Consider the following 11,718-nt stretch of genomic DNA (forward strand, 5'->3'; position numbering starts at 1 on the left):
ATAGACTGGTCACTTACTGGTTTCTGCAATATAGACTGGTCAGACCCTGGTTTCTGCAGTATAGACTGGTCATATACTGGTTTCTGCGATATAGACTGGTCAGCCACTGGTTTTTACATTGTAGATTGATCAGACATGTATTTCTGCAGCATAGATTAGTCATCCAACCATATCCGCAGTGTAGTGTAATCATCACACAATCATTTCTGGCGTTCTCTGCGTAGACATTCTGTATTGTCCTCTGAGCCTATTTGCAATGAAGATGATAACTTTGCACTGCGGAGGGAACAGATTCTGATGTATTTCTTTTTTGCACTTCTTGCCGACAGTAAATATCAATTCTTCTCTCCATAAGCGACATCGGTGACTTTTGCACCCACCTAATCAAACATTCCAGCATGCTTGTGCCTCATAGCAGACATGTGAGCTAATATCTTTAATAATCCTTCCATTTAATGCCTAGAATTTCAGTAATGAGTCTACAGACAATTATCGATCAATAACGAACTGTGATTTCAGCGCACCTCCACGCCTTCCCGGTAGGATTTTAGATTTTATTTACTGAATGCCCTGGAGTGAATGTGGAGCCAATAAAAGACTAATGAATGGAAAAAAACAATATGAAAATTGTGAGGATCTCATAGACAAGTGCGTTGCATTCGCTTAGAAATAACTTTTCACTGGAGTATTATGTGAATCCTAATGCAGATGCTGCCCCCAAGAGGCGGATGTGACAAATTACCACCATTACTATTATTTGTATGTGTGCTACTATTTCTATATATGGTCTTTTCCTTATACTATAATATATAGTTATAATATACACAATATAATTGCATTGAGCAGGCAGATCCTGTACAAGTCATTTGATACCATGTTTGATATATGTGTGATATGTTCTCTACATATATTTGGGCTTTAGTTGCCCCTTTGTTTTGTTTTTTATCTTTATAATAATGATTGGTGTGTGTATATATATATATATATATATATATATATATATATATATATACGATGTCAGTGTCCATATATTAAAAGTCAGCAGCTGCAGTGTTTGTAGCTGCTGACTTTTAATATTTTTTTTTTTTCGGCGGAACTCCACTTTAAGCTTTGACAAAAAATAAATAAAAAAAATTGGAAGCTGATGGCTCTAATTGGCTTAAAAAAAGGGTGAGCTCTGCGCCCCAAGCCCACCCAGTTGTGTGACAATAGCAAATTAATATTCGTTATTGTCATTTATTTCTATGTTTCCCTGCAAAGGTAAACCTGCAGGAGAAGCCTGCGATGTCACATTAATTCACTTATTTATTGCATATTGTATTGTATTTTTTTTTGTATATATATATTTTGGCAGTGCTGCATAATAGGAATTGAATTATCTAATTACTGTCATTATCATTTAGTGTGTTTTCCCTGAAAATATGCTTTTAATAAATAACTGTTGTGTGCGACATAAGGATAAAAATAAATAAATAAGCAATAAAAAATTTCAACTATCAACATTTTATTTACCAATGTCTCCACTTTAAAAAATGTATACTTTTGTTGGGGGGGGGGGGGGGGAAATACATTTCTAGCAAAAAATGCAGAATTTAACATGAGTGCAAAAAAAAACAAAAAAAAACGAATTGCTCCAAAAAGCAAATGGTTAATACAGATTTTAACTACATTTACTTTGCTATACTCATACCCTCCCAGGCTCACTGTTTTTTTTTTTTTATAGGTGGATCTAAACTTTGATTATGAAACATATTTTCTATATATTTTTATACATGTGACCCAGATTGTAATTCTGGTATATTTACAAAGTTTTGTTACATGAGCAACATAGAAATCTGGAGGACACTTTAGTGAAGCACAGCCATATTATTACTCATTGCAACCACAAGAGGGCAGTAGCTGCCTTGAAATGCTTGTCCTGGTATATTTTGCATTCTACCGTGTTTCCCCGAAAATAAGACCTACCCCGATAATAAGACCTAGTATGATTCTTGGGGAGGGCTGCAATATAAGCCCTACCCCGAAAATAAGCCCTAGGAAAATTAGTTTAACTTTTTTATTAATCCATTTTGCAGAATGATTGCAGCGGCTCCCCCTCTCCTCTCTCCTCCCGTCCGATGCCCGCAGCCCCCCCCCTCAGCACATGGAGCGGGCAGACGCCAGTGGGACACTGGCTCCCCCCTCCTCCACTCTCCTCCCGCCCGATGCCCGCAGCCCCTACCAACTCAGAGTACAGAGCAGGCAGACGCCAGCAGGACACCGGCTCCCCCCTCCTCTGCTCTCCTCCCGCCCGCGGCCCCCTCCCCAGTATACGGAGCAGGCAGATGCCAGAAGGACGCCGGCTCCCCCCTCCTCTGCTCTCCTCCCGCGGCCCCCTCCCCAGTATACGGAGCAGGCTCATGCCAGAAGGATGCCGGCTCCCCCCTCCTCTGCTCTCCTCCCGCAGCCCCCTCCCCAGTGCACGGAGCCGGCAGATGCCAGAAGGACGGCGGCTCCCCCCTCCTCTGCTCTCCTCCCGCGGCCCCCTCCCCAGTGCACGGAGCAGGCTGACTCCAGCATGACACCAGCTCCCCCCTCCTCTGCTCTCCTCCCGCCCGATGCCCGCGGCCCCCACATGCACGGAGCAGGCCGACGCCAGCGGGGATCCTGGAGCAGAGAAGAGCCCAGGCAGACCATGCGACATCCAGGAAAGTCAGGGAAGCTGAAAGAAAGGTACCCACTTTAGGATCATTGTACATACCATATTTAAATAAGACACCCCTGAAAATAAGCCCTAGTGTGTTTTAGGTTGCCAAAATTAATATAAGACCCGGGCTTATTTTCGGGGAAACACGGTATTATTAGCTGGATTCAGGTAGATTTGTGCCTCTTTGAGGCGGCGTAGCGTATCGTATTTACGCTACGCCGCCGTAAGTCAGAGAGGCAAGTGCTGTATTCACAAAGCACTTGCCTCCTAAGTTACGGCGGCGTATCGTGAATGGGCCGGCGTAAGCGCACCTAATTCAAATGAGGATGAGGGGGCGTGTCTTATGTAAATTACTTGTGACCCGACGTGATTGACATTTTTTACGAACGGCGCATGCGCCGTCCGTGGACATATCCCAGTGTGCATTGTTTCAAAGTACGCCGCAAGGACGTATTGGTTTCGACGTGCGCCGGGCGCACGTACGTTTCTGAATCGGCGTATCTAGTCATTTACATATTCTACGCCGAACTCAACGGAAGCGCCACCTAGTGGCCAGTGTAAATATGCACCCTAAGATACAACGGCGTAGGAGACTTACGCCGCTCGTATCTTAGCCTAATTTAAGCGTATCTGGTTTCCAGAATACGCTTAAATTTAGGACGGTGTAGATTCAGAGTTACGACGGCGTATCTACTGATATGCCGGCGTAAAGCTATCTGAATCTAGCTATTAAAGTGGAACTTTATTTTGTCCCCCATTCCCATTGGAGGGATTTGTCACGCAATTTGACAGGACAAATCGTATAACAAGTCGCATCCTATTGCCGGCAATGGCAGCGCTCAAATTGATGCAATGCTGACCTTTGCGCCACATCAATTAAAAAAAGTATTTTTTGCACTACTTTTGGCGATAGCTGTGCATCAATCTTACCCAGAAGTGGGAGCGGGTACCTGATTTTTACAGGTACCCGCTCTCACTTCTGGGTAAGATCGCCGCACAGCTATCTACGACATGCATCACATTATGAAATACTCACCTTGGAACGAAGCCCTCCAGAGCTGTAAAGTCACCGCTGAATGGGCTAACATCTCCCCTCCCCCCCCCCCCGCTCTTTCTTCCGGGTTCACAGGCTCTGGTTATGTGATTGGTTGGAGCCGCAATGACGTCACTCTCCCGCGCGTGCCCGCAGGAGCCCTTCGTTCTGGCACGAAGCTCTGAAGTTCCAGCAAGGTATCCCGGACCTTCAGAGTGCATGTGTCGGTGATGTCACTGGCTGCACCCAGGAGGGTGAACATACCTCCTAACTTTTTGAGATGGGAGTGAGGGACACCTATCAGCAAAAGTATGCAGGCTTAGGACACACCCCTTGCCACTCCCCCTTAAAGGAGAATTGTACAAAAAAACAAGATTAGTTAAAGCGGGAGTTCACCCGAAAAAATTAGATTGATGCTCATTTTGTCAAGGGGAATCGGGTAGTCTTTTTTAAATCGAAGCAGTACTTACCGTTTTAGAGAGCGATCTTCTCCGCCGCTTCCTGGTATGGTCTTCGGGAGCGGGCATTCCTATTTGATTGACAGTCTTCCGAAAGGCTTCCGACGGTCGCATCCATCGCGTCACGAGTAGCCGAAAGAAGCCGAACGCGGTGCGGCTCTATACGGCGCCTGCGCACCGACGTTCGGCTACTTTCGGAAAATCGTGACGCGATGTATGCGACCGTCGGAAGCCTGTCGGAAGACTGTCAATCAAATAGGAACGCCCAGTCCCGCAGCCCATACCCGGAAGCGGCGGGGGAAGATCGCTCTCTAAAACGGTAAGTACTGCTTCGATTTAAAAAAAACTAGCCGATTCCCCTTCACAAAATGAGCCTCAATCTAATGTTAAAAATTAACTTTTCGGGTGAACCTCCACTTTAAACCCACAAGTGCTTTTTTTACCACTACTATTCCTTTATATTGGCTTTTGGAATTTACAAATGCAGCAATTTAGAAATCAGATGAAAGATTTAGACCTGGAAAACACTTTTTGAAAGATAAAAAGTGTTTTTTTTCATAGACAACTATAGAGATCATACCAAAATGAGGGACAAATGAAGAGGAAAGAGGGACAGAGGAACATTGCTCCAAATCAGGGACAGTTGGGCGCTATGGGGGAACAATATCTCCTAAACAGTGTTCTCCATTATTTTATTCTCTGCTTTTATAAAATATAAATGGTTTGGGGTTTTCATTCATTTTCAGGGCAAAACGAGTGCAAATAATGCAAAAATATCTCTGGCAACAAAAGGGATAAAGTTTCTGTGTACATCTTTCATCATCTCCGCTCCTCCCTCCCTCCTGGCACTTTGCCAGGACTTACAATGGCGCCTCCGGAGCGCAGAGCGGAGGTGTCATGTGAGTTTCCTGTCACGTGCGGCGGAAGCCAACTCTGCGAACTAGAGGAGAACCCGGAAGTTGGCTGAAGAGTGAAAGTGAGCGGAGTTTGTGGTGGATCGGAGGAGTTCGGTGAGTGTTATCACCCGGCGGCGGCCCCGGGGTTATGTGTCAGATTCTCCCCGCCAACCTGCATTACCAGCGCCGTACAGATCGCTGTGATATCAGGTGACACCCTCCCTGCTGTACAGAGTGCTGGGCGGAGGTGACATTGTGTTCTTATCAGGCACTGCTGGTGACAGCTTGTTGTTGCGGTACTACAAGTCCCAGAATGCCTTGCCTGGTGTGCGGTGCCAGGGATTGCTGGGAGATGTAGTCTGTGGTTGGGGGTCTGGTGCCCCTCGCAGTGCCTGATGACTCTTCTTGTTTATTATGAATGTCAGAGGAGGAGATGATCCCAATGTGTGTGTGTGTTGTATGTACAGTGTGTGTTGTATGTACAATTTGTGTGTGTGTTGTATGTACGGTGTATCACCTCTCAACGAGTCAGGTGCCAGGCCACCGCTTTCTCCAGATCATTGCAAAGCCCCTACCCTCCATAGTGCCCTCCCAACCCCCCACAGTGCCCACCTAGCCTGCTATAGTGTTTGCCAACATCCCATAGTGCCCACCCAACCTTCCACAGAGCCTACTAGCCTCCCATAGTGGTACCTAGCCTCCCATTGTGACCACCAAACCTTCCACAGTGCCCACCAGCCTCCCACAGAGTCCACCAACTGTTTATAGTGCCCACCAAACTTCCACAGTGCCTCCTGGTTTCCCATAGTGCCCACCAGCCTCCTATAGTGCTTGCTAATATCCCAAAGTGGTACCCAACCTTCCATAGTGCCCACCAGTCTCTTAGTGCCTACCAGCCTACCATAGTACCCAACCTTCCACAGTGCCACCTAGCCTCCCATAGTGCCCACCAGTCTCTTAGTGCCACCCACCCGCTCATAGTGCCTCCTATAGTACCCAACCTTCCACAGTGGCCACCAGCCTCCCATTGTACTTAACCTAACAGTGCCCATCAACCTCCTATAATGCTTGCCAGCATCCCATAGTGGCACCCAACCTTCCACAGTGCCACCTAGCCTTCTATAGGGGGACCCAACTACTCATAGTGCCCACCAGCCTCTCATAGCGCCCACCAGTCTCCCATAGTACCACCCAACTGTTCATAGTGCCCACTAGTCTCCCATAGTACCACTCAACCAGTCATAGGTGGTACTATGGGAGAGTAGTGGGCACTATGACTGGCTGAGTGGTACTAGGGGAGACTAATGGGCACTATGAGCAGTTGGGTGGTAATATGGGAGACTGGTGGGCACTATGAGCAGTTGGGTGGTAATATGGGAGGTTATATGGGAGACTGGTGGGCACTATGAGCAGTTAGGTGGTACTATGGGAGAGAGTAGTGGGCACTAACTGCTCATAGTGCCCACCAGTCTCCCATATTACCACCCAACTGTTCATAGTGCCCACTAGTCTCCCATAGTACCACTCAACCAGTCGTAGTGGGCACTATGACTGGTTGAGTGGTACTAGGGGAGACTAGTGGGCACTATGAACAGTTGAGTGGTAATATGGGAGACTGGTGGGCGCTATGAGCAGTTGGGTGGTAATATGGGAGGTAATATGGGAGACTGGTGGGCACTATGAGCAGTTAGGTGGTACTATGGGAGAGTAGTGGGCACTAACTGCTCTTAGTGCCCACCAGTCTCCCATATTACCACCCAACTGCTCATAGTGCCCACCAGTCTCCCATAGTACCACTCAACCTCCTTCAGTGCCCACCCTGCCATCCATGGTGCCCACACAGCCTCAAATGGTGCCTGCCAACATCCCACAGTACCTCCTAGCTCCCAAAGTGCTTTAAGACCCCACTTTTTCTCCCAGTGGCCCGCTGTGCTCTCCAGCTTGCTGGTAAAGCCTTCAACTCCCCCCCCCCCCCCAACTGTGTCCGATGGCACCCTCCAGTCTCCCATATTGCCCCTGCAAAGTCCCTGGCCGCCTTCAGAGACCCCACCACCCACATTTGCCTCCAGCACCTTCCAGTAGTTTCCTTTTTTTTTTTTTATTGTGCTAACTTTATTGAAACGTCACAAAGTTAGCAGTCATTGGGGTTCTATTGACTGCAGCATGGTGCAGTGTGGTAGATTGCGTTGCACCATGCTGTGCTGGAAAAAAATAAAAAATACTGCATGCTATACTTTTTTTCTATTTTTTTTAAATGGGCACCACTGCAGCGAGGTCAACTGGCATGATGGGGAATGAGGCATTTTGGGACTGCTCTGGGTAAGGCCACACAACGCATAGGGACTCTAATAGGCAAACAGCTGCACTCATCTGAAGTTCTCCCAAACTCAACAAAGGTACATGCACCGTGCCGTATAGTACAGTGATGGCGAACCTTGGCACCCCAGATGTTTTGGAACTACATTTCCCATGATGCTCACTGCATTCTGTAGTGGAGCATCATGGGAATTGTAGTTCCAAAACATCTGGGGTGCCAAGGTTCCCCATCACTGCTGTATGACGTCCTGGACTTCAGAGGGGGAAATCTGAATGATGGGTGCCGCTACAGGCATCATTAAGATATCCTTCTTTTCAGGCAGCGATTCTGCGCACCATAAGAACGATCATAGGGGCGGTTCCCCCGCTTGATCGTTCTTATAGGCGGCAGGAGGGGACACCCCCCTTACGCCGCCATCCGGTGCTTCTCCGGGCTCTCCCGTGCCATCGGGGGCCCGGAGAGCGTATCGGCCGCCACCGAATGAAAAGCATAGAGATTTTCGGTGACCAGGTGGTCGCCAGTAATCTCTACGACCGTCGGAGGCCCGGGCGCGGCGTTATGACGTCACGCCCGGTACCCGGAAGTAAACAAAGCCGCAATCGCGGCTAAAAGCATGAGATCTGTGTCCCCCCCCCCCTCAATCTCATGCTTTCCAGCCTGGAGGAGAGACCTGGGGTGTTATTGACCCCGCATCTCTCCATAAAGAGGACCTGTCACACACATTTCCTATTACAAGGGATGTTTACATTCCTTGTAATAGGAATAAAAGTACAAATGTACAGAAAAAAAGTGTAAAAATAAAAAAATTAAGTAAAATATAAAATGTTTTTTTATTTTTTTTTAATGCCCCTGTCCCCAGTAGCTCGCGCTCAGAAGCAAACGCGCACGCAAGTCCAACATACATATGTAAACGGTGTTCAAACCCCACATGTGAGGTATCGCCGCGTGCGTTAGAGCGAGAGCAACAATTCTAGTACTAGATCTCCTCTGTAACTCTAAACTGGTAAAAAAAAATGAAAGCGTCGCCTATGGAGATTTTTAAGTACCGAAGTTTGGCGCCATTCCGTGAGTGTGCGCAATTTTAAAGCGTGACAGGTTCGGTATCAATTTACTCGGCGTAACTTCGTCTTTTATATTATACAAAAAAAATGGGCTAACTTTACTTTGTTATTTTTTTAATTCATGAAACCGTGAATGAATGAAAAATGCGTTTGAAAAATGATTGCGCAAATAGCAGGCGAGATAAAAAGTTGCAATGACTGCCATTGTATTCCCTAGGATGTCTGCTAAAAAAAATATTTATAATGTTTGGGGGTTCCGAGTAATTTTTTAGTAAAAAAAATGATGATTTTTACATGAAAGAGAGAAGTGCCAGAATAGGCCTGGTGGGCAAGTGGTTAATTGAAGGAGCTGAAGTTAGAAGCTGATTGGCTCCCGTGTACAGCTGCACCAGATTTTGTACTCTCCAGTTTTAGTAAATCGCCCCCAATGAATTGAGTGTTGTCCCCCTACCCTCCCTTCTAGGATTGTAAGCTTTAACGAGCGGGGCCCTCTGATCCCTCCTGTATTGTGACTGTACTGTCTTCCCTGATGTAAAGCGCTGCGCAAACTGTTGGCGCTATATAAATCCTGTATAATAATAATACATGTGGTAATTGTGAGGATCGCTGGGTTGCAAATATAAAAGAAAAAAAAAAACTAATGCAGTCACCACATCTGAGAACTGGTAAGCTGCAAAATATTATATTTATTTCTTCTTTTATTTAGTACCTCTTTTATATCATTCCGCTCGGTGTAATGGAATTGCGGTGATCCAGCGGCCCGTGACCCGGCATACTTCATATATTGTCTGTCCTTGACACTGACACAGTCCAGCAATTAGAGGTCCTTCCTGAGAATGACGGATCTGATAGGCAGTGTTGGCAGTCATTGTAGGGAGGGGAAGTCGTAACTGGAAATAAAAATAAGACCTTATGGAAACTGTTACATCTGTCCTGGTAAAGCCCTGTCTTTTTGTAATGGAAGGTGGGCACTAGGTAGGAACGTGTCGAGCTTTATTTCACAGACAAGAGGAACCAATCGGAAGTCGCGTTTCACTACAAGCTCTCTTTCTCAGGGACACTGAGACCCGTACAACGCAAGACCTTCACACTGATCCGTTTTTGTTCAGTTCTTGAGTAAAAAAAAAAAAAGTAGGAGAGCTGCATCCCTTTTATTTCCTATCCTTGTAGCTGAAAGACGGCTACAGCGCGGGCTTACTTTGCACCCGCGCGTTTCGCTATCGCTGAGTTATTCAGACCAATCACAGCGGCCCTTTACCATGTGACACAGCTGTGTCCAATGACGGCTGATCACGAATGTGAACACAAAGGCCCAGATTCACGTAGATAGGCGTAAATATAAGCGGGCGTAGCGTATCGTAGTTAAGCTACGCCGCCGCAGCTTAGAGAGGCAAGTGCTGTATTCACAAAGCACTTGCGTCTAAAGTTACGGCGGCGTAGCGTAAATGTGCCGGCGTAAGCGCGCCTAAATCAAACGAAGAACAGGGGGGCGTGTTTTATGTAAACTAAGCATGACCGCACGTAAATGACGCTTTTTTCGAACGGCGCATGCTCGGTATCACGACAAATTTTCACAGAGCAGCCCCAATCCTCCTCTTCTCGGGTCCCTCTACACTGCTCCTCCTGTTGAGTGCCCCTACAGCAAGCAGCTTGCTATGGTGGCACCCGAGCCACAGCTCGCTGTGTCCGTTCAGACACTGAGCCGTGGCCCGGCCCCGCCCCCTCTCTATCCTTATTGGCTGACGTCAACGGCTGCCGATGGCGCCATGCTGCTGTCTCAGCCAATGAGGAGGGAGAGTCCCGGGAAGCTGAGACACCCTTACAATATCGCTGGATCTAGATGGGACTCGGGTAAGTATTAGGGGGGCTGCTGCACACAGAAGGCTTTTTCTCTTAATGCATAGAATGTATTAAGATAAAAAACAATCTACCTTTACAATCACTTCAATAGACAAAAATTCTGGATTTTCTTTCCCTTTTGTTGAATTAGGTAACCGGGACAAATGGAGAGCGTGAATCTTACACAGACGGCAATAAAAACTGACAGAGATCTAATCCTTCTCCACAAAAAATAAAATTTAGTTATACTTTACATAAAAAAATAATAATATGCTCCAGAGAGTAAATGGTTAATATAATTATGTGTACAGTGCATTCCTATGGATTCCATAACAGTCTCCTGTCCTAAAAATATATCCATATGTGTGACTTTCCAGGTGGGAAAATCCCCGAAGTCACTATAGAATTATGACGTCATCGGGTTTCCCGGTAGCGGTAAGGAAAATCCTGCGCTATATATAGGAATGTTTTGTGTACATTGATCTGAGGATTGGAAGAATCCTCCTAACAAACATTCTATTTCACATCACAGGGATTGTTTTCAGTCGTTTTTCTTTTTTCTTTTTCTTTTTTATTTAATTTTTTTTGTTGTTTTTTTTAATACATAAACCTGGGAAAGAGATGTCAATTACCAAAATTTATGACCAGACCCTATTCGGATGTTTCTCTCCTACATGTACACTAAATTCATAGACCATTACTTTGGACCCCCAAACATTGAGGCCCAAATTCACAGAGAGCAAGGCGCACATTACGCCGCCGTAGAGCAAACACTGTATGCCACGCCAACGTAGCGCGGAGAGGCAAGCATTGCATTCAGCAAGCCAGTGATCCCAACGCTGCGCCAGCGTGGCGTGGGTTTCAAAGGCGCACGCCGGCGTAGGTGGAAGTGGGCGTGACCCCATGCAAATGATGGGCCGAGCGCCAGACAAGTACGTATCACGAACTGCGCCGTGACGTGGACGCAAGCACAGCACCCTCCTGCGCCTGCTCACAACCAAGCCGGCACAACTGCCTAAGCTTCGCCGGATCACCGCGTACGCCGTAACATAACGTACGCCCAGCCAGACACACGTCCAACGCACAATACGCCGGATTGTGTTCCCTGGTGCAGACCTGTGCATGTCTGTTGCCGGGTTGCACCTCCTTTATGGGGAATAACTTTACGCCGGACGTACAACTTGCGTGCATCTCGCGTAGCATGCGCCGGGCACACGCACGTTCGTTAATCGCCGTATTCCCCCTCATTTGCATGTTTGAATGGCTAATCAATGGGAGCAGCCCCAATGCGTCCAGCCCATATGTGCGCCCACCCTACGCCGCGTGTGCAAGCTACGTCGGCGAGGTGTAGCCTGTTTTCAGGTGCATGTTAGTTCGTGGGTCTGCCGCACACATACGCCGGCGCACATTAGCACTTACGTTGGCGCA

General features: G+C 47.1%; 1 protein-coding gene across 1 annotated transcript in view; it reads left to right on the top strand.

The window, feature by feature from the left end:
• Positions 1 to 5,091: 5,091 nt before the first annotated feature.
• Positions 5,092 to 11,718, top strand: part of TRAF6 (TNF receptor associated factor 6) — a 29,795-nt gene continuing 23,168 nt past the window's right edge. The window contains exon 1 of the mRNA XM_040328076.1: positions 5,092 to 5,187. The gene's annotated coding sequence lies outside the window, so the exon portion shown is untranslated. The remainder of the gene's footprint in view (positions 5,188 to 11,718) is intronic.

Source organism: Rana temporaria, chromosome 11, assembly GCF_905171775.1.
Source record: "Rana temporaria chromosome 11, aRanTem1.1, whole genome shotgun sequence".
In the NCBI taxonomy this organism is placed as follows: domain Eukaryota; kingdom Metazoa; phylum Chordata; class Amphibia; order Anura; family Ranidae; genus Rana; species Rana temporaria.